Source organism: Sturnira hondurensis, unplaced genomic scaffold, assembly GCF_014824575.4.
Source record: "Sturnira hondurensis isolate 20B ecotype Veracruz unplaced genomic scaffold, ASM1482457v3 Scaffold0020288, whole genome shotgun sequence".
NCBI lineage: Eukaryota > Metazoa > Chordata > Mammalia > Chiroptera > Phyllostomidae > Sturnira > Sturnira hondurensis.
The window spans coordinates 221,835-227,468 of NW_028092919.1; the positions used below are offsets into that span (position 1 = coordinate 221,835).

Consider the following 5,634-nt stretch of genomic DNA (forward strand, 5'->3'; position numbering starts at 1 on the left):
CTCAGTTGGCTGGAGTGTTGTCCCTTACGCCAGAGCATCGTGGATTCAATTCCAAGTCAGGGCACATACCTAGGTTGTGGATTTCATCCCAAGTTGGGGCATGTACGGGAAGCAAACAATTGACATTTCTCTGTCATATAGGTGTTTCTCTCCTTTCTGCCCAACCAGAGCACCCGAGCTGCTGTCTGGAGTGGGACAATTCTACAAAGCAAAACAGAATAACCAGGATCTGGAGCCAGTGAGGCACTTTGCAAGGAAAACAGGCCATGATATTTCTGATTCTGTCCCTTTGCCCACTTTGAAAAAATGCCCATTGTCAATCTGAGAGCAGTCAAGAAACAAGGGAAATTGACTATGGATGCAGCCAAGAGCTACTGTGACTATGGCCCAGTCAGCTTTGTCATGTCCTCTCTCACACAGCCACAATCTCCAGTGGCGGGCAGCAGCGTCATCACCATAAGACAAACACTAGTCTCCACTGCTAGAAAGGCAGGAACTCATGCATCTGAGCACTCAGGATAGTAGCAAGGCGTCTCTTGGGCCATGCCCTTTGCCGTTCATTGTTAGTATGACTTTCCTGCCATAGCCCCCACGAATATACCAAGTACCTGTCCAGGTTAAGGGCCCTCAGTGATGGCAAAGCTCTCAGAAGAGGTCCCAACTCTATTCTATGGTCACTGCCCTGTGCTTTATGTGTGAAGTGTTCTGAGCTAATAGTGTTGGCCCAAAGGGCTTAAGACCTGCCAAAATCTTTCAGGGGAAGGAAGGTGATAGTGTCCAATAGCAGCTTGGAAAAAGGAGGGTTGGATCCAGGAAGCTTGACTGTCTATTTTGATTATTGTCTTAGGCAAGTTGCTACAGTTTCTTGTGGTTAATATAGGAGGAATTCAGCCTTCAGGGGCCCCAGTAAAACTAGAGGAACCCATATCTCTCTCAGACAGATGGGAATGGGGGCTGGTGTCTCAGATAGTGCTCTTTACAGAACCCGACTGGGGGTATGGAGAATTGCACTCAGAATAGAAGCCAGGTAATGAAAGTTCCAAGCACAGAAGCACATAATCAGGCAATTATTGAGCTAAGACTTTAGCTTTAAGTCCCCAAACTTTCAAGTCAGAAAATTCTTCTAATAATAGTTAATAAGAACATAATCCATAACCATAAGAAGCAGAGAAAGTTGTCTAGAAGACAAACTGCGGGCTACAGCTGGGTTAAACAAACAAAAGTGCAGATTTCTGATGACTTTAACCGAAAAGAATGGAACAATAGTAAGTGCGGTGCGGCTTGGCAAAGAGGAGAAGGCACCTGCAGGAAACATGGAAAAACCCTCTTTACCTTGATTAGCTCTTAATGAGTTTTTGACTGAATTGGAGGGACCACTCTTTTACCTCCATCTTGTGGTCAAACACAGAACTGTAGCCCACTCTGGGTCTTTTCTTACCCCCCTCTTTTCTTTCCAATAACTTTATTTGATAATCAGCAGTTAGTTGTCATCCACATTAACTAGATTTTTGGAAGTGGTGACAGGTACGTCGGTAACCAATAGTATAAAGCATGTTTGGTGAATCTTCATCCTCATTATGTGTTCTAGACAACTGCATCTGGATATGCTACAGGACATTCCTTAATCCTTTGGCCCAGACAGCTTTGTTGAGCCTGGTGTCCATGCGTACTCTATAGTTCCCACCTCTTTCATGGCAAATCTCCAGATCTCTGTGAGTGCTCAAGGGACATGCTTCTTGAAACCCACTCCATGGATGTGTTTGTGAATATTGATGATGTATTGTCTGGTCACTACCTCACCGATGGCAGAATAGCCCTTCTTCTTCTCATCACTCTTCTTTTTGGGAGCAATTCTGCCTGGCTCAAGTGGGAAAGGAAGCTCCCCGGCTTTTTCTATTTGCCAAGCATCCCCGTGTTTCAGTCCCCAAAGTGGGAGTCAGCTCACCAAATTTGCCCCACTGTTTCACCTCTGTGGTTTCCAAGTGCTGGCACTATTCCATGGTAGAACCACAGCCATTTTTTACTTGGCCCTTTCTCCCCTTTGTCAAGAGACACCCCCAAGCATGCCCAGCTGAGGAAGTGTCTGTGAAGTGTGGTAGGTACCAGAAGTGCTGATGGTAGCATACACATGTGTGGGGTCATGGGGTGAAAACACAGAAGGCTTCAGGCATGTGGGGCCTGAAAGTTACACAATTTTGAGGTCCCTCTAAGTAAAAGGTACAAAGTTTGGTGACTTGAGAAATTACAGGAAATTCTGAATTTTAAGAGTTGATAGATACCTAAACCTCATAAAATCCACACAAGGTAACATATATTTTTTTACTTGCCTAACACACCTCTGCAATACTTTTTGCCTTATACCTTTTGGCTGCATACTTAGTGATTGATTTTTGGTTTGATCAATAATTCCAAAAAATACATAAAATTACTCTGAAATTAGGACATACAAGAGCAATTCAAATGCCTTCTGAAATTGCCACTACATGGTATTGGGCTACATAATTATGTAATCGAATTACTCTTATGGGATAGAAATTGACTCATTGATAAATATGTTTCTTTAGGGTATTTTGCTGTCGGTGGCAATTTTGCCTGCTGTTGCATCTGGAACTGCCAGACTTCATCAGAACTAGAGGCATCAGATACTCTAAGATATGGTCCAATTCACAGAGGTGGATAAAATATGTGACTTCACAGACAGACCTACTCACTGTTGGTTGTTGCTCTGCTATAGGTTTGTGCCCTACAAACCAGGAATTCTGATAAATTCTACTCTACATACATTCCATGAAAAAGGAAAAAGAAATATATAGTGCATTCAGAATTGTATACATTGTATTGCTGAATATATTCCTGACAGCAGAGAATTCCTTTGTCTGGGGATGAATAAGAACTAAATCCCCTTACAATTTTTCATGTCTGATGATTGGAAGAATTTTCCACAGAGTCGCTTCTGATTTCATACCTTTCAAACCTTGTTTTCTCTTCCACTACCCATATTTTTCTGGTTCTGGGCACCATAGGACATGTTTACATTGAGATACAACCTCTGAGCCTGAAACCTGATGTTACATCCCCTGGGGAGTCAGCCCAGTGGGGCATGAGAGTGTTCCTGGAAGCTGTTCTTACACTAGGATAGTGGCTAGTGACATCTTACAAACACACACAAAATATCCCACCAAACCCAAATTAAATATGTTCCGAACTCAACTTCCCCATAGCTGGCTATAAAAAGTTCCCCTAGCTACTCTAATGCTACCATTTCTGAGTGGAAGTATGGCTGACAGGAAGTAGGTATGGGAGGACATGGGTCATAGTCAGACAGATAGATGAGTACGATAAGCACTGCCCTCAAGAACCCTGCAGACCAGTAGGGCATTTAAAGATGGCATCTCAGCAGCTATAGTATGAGATGGAAATTGATGAAGGCCTTAGAAGGGTAAAGATAAACAACAACAAAAACAATGATAAAAAGCTGGCAATCATTGAGTACTGTCTGTGTGCCATATACTTTTCTAAGCATTTTACACGTGCAAAATTTTTTGAAACTCACAGCAAGTCTATAGAGCAGGCAATTTTATTAACAGCCCATTTTTAGATGTGGAAACTGAGGCCAAGAGAGGTTTGATGAGTTATTCAAGGTCACATGGTTAGTGAAGCCCAGAGCCTGGGAGTGGGGAGACTGCTTCAGGACAAGAAAGTGCTAATGGGGCAGTGGGGAGATGGGTAGGAGGGTGGGTAACTCCTAAAGAGCTGACTTTGGGGACAAAAACAGTAATACTAGTTGCTGAGAAGGTGAATGTAGGAGGAGAAGCTGGCTTAGAAAAAGGTGATGAGTTAGTTCAGTCCTGCCATGTTGATTTGAAACATCTGTGGGACATCCACATAGAAATGACCAGGGAGCAGTTGGATGTCTGAGTCCAGAGCTCAAGAGAGTGAGCTGGGCAGGAGATAGTGTGGGTCATCCCCGTGTAGTGGTGGTGGACTCCAAGGGTGTGACTGAGATCCCCTGGAATGTGTTGAGTGTAGGAGGGAGCTGAGCCATAATCCTGGGAGTGGGCAGAGGAAAAGGGGCTGGTAAAGCAGTGGGCAGTGAGAAAGCAGGAAACACAGCTAGTTGAGGGAGGAAAGCATTTCAGGAAGAGCTCGTGGTCACAGTGGTACATGTGGCAGATAAACAGTGGTGCTCTGGATTTACAAAAAACAACAACAACAACAATAACAAAACACAAGGCACAATTGAAAGGGTTTAGAACAGACCTCCCTAAGATGCGCCACTCTGGCATGTGGATTATTTTGAGCTGAAGGCAACTGAGACTGTGTGGGCTTAAGAGAAAGTTTTGCCTCTCAAAGAATCCAAATTGAGGGCCTTGCCTGCCATAAGAGTTATTACTAGAAATAAGTTTTTATGACCTATCTATAGGGCAGGGCAAACATTGAATGACTGGACATCTGCTCTTCTATTGTCCTGTGAATGACCTACCTCCCCTCTGATGCCTCAAGGTGCTTTATCCCAATCTTAGATACATCATGTATACCCCATTTTCCCTTCTGTCTCTGAATCTCCCATGTATGTGGTGTTTCCATGTGTACTTATGTAATTGAATTAGGTCATTTTTCCTTTCTTTCCTTTGTTAGATGGACAGACCCTGCTTCAGATTTATTTGCACAAAGATGACAAGGAGGACCCCAGCCCCATGGAGACAGCAGCCCGGGGGGCACACCAGTCCTACGTCTGCATGTCGGTAGACAGAGGCCTCTACTGTGGAGCCTTTGCAATGGCCTAGGCACCTTTGGGAGCCTGAGCCTGAGCTGGAGCCTGAGCCACATCTGCAGCCTGTGGCTTGGTTTGAACCTTGGCCGTGGCCTTTGGCTGGCAGAGCCAGAGACCCTTGGTGATGCAGGCATGCGCATGTTCCCCAAACTTGGGGTGAGCAGTGTAAGCAACTTGACTGAGCTTGTGGCTGCCACCCTTTGGGATTTTGGGTTTGACCTCCTTGGGCTTGACCAGGGCCTTGATAGCCTCAGCATGTGTGTTCATGGCTTTGTGTTGTTGGCTTGAATCTTCTTCAGGCCCTTCTTGTGCTTCTTGGCAAAGTGCATGTTCCTCAGGAATTTGGGGTCTACTCCCTTAAGAGATTTGTATCTTTGTGATCAGGGTTTCTTGGTGCTGTTTCTGTGCCATTTTGGGGGCTGGTGGTGGATGGTGTGGTTCTTGGACTTGGTCATCTCTGCACCCAAGCCCGTGGCTCTTGAAGTGCGTGGGATGGGAAGAAACTTTGGCCATTTTTCTCTTGTTAATCTGTCTCCTGTAGACTTAATTGTTAGATCAGCAAAAAGAGCCTAGGAGGGTAGAGGAAAGTTTCTTCTTCCCCCACATAATAATCCTGGTGTCTGAGTTTGGGCTGTCCCCAAGAGAAGTACTTTAGAGCAAGCAGATTTTAGGAGATTCAGAGAATAAGGTGAGTGGGGAAGTGAGATGGGGAGGGAAGGCAGCCAATAAAGAGAACATTACCAAGCTGATTTCCACTGTGGGCAACTCCTGCTCAGTTCTACAGGGGACTCAGGAGATGGTGTAGAACACAGAACTCAGGGGTATCTATCACAGGTTAGGTTGTCTGGAGGCAGAAACCA

At 44.9% G+C, this 5,634-nt stretch overlaps 2 pseudogenes; both read right to left on the reverse strand.

Moving 5' to 3' along the window:
- Nucleotides 1-1,480: 1,480 nt before the first annotated feature.
- Nucleotides 1,481-3,028, reverse strand: LOC118975491 (60S ribosomal protein L31-like; annotated as a pseudogene).
- Nucleotides 3,029-4,767: 1,739 nt separating this feature from the next.
- On the reverse strand, nucleotides 4,768-5,256 carry LOC118975487 (60S ribosomal protein L29-like; annotated as a pseudogene).
- Between the last annotated feature and the right edge of the window lie 378 nt (nucleotides 5,257-5,634).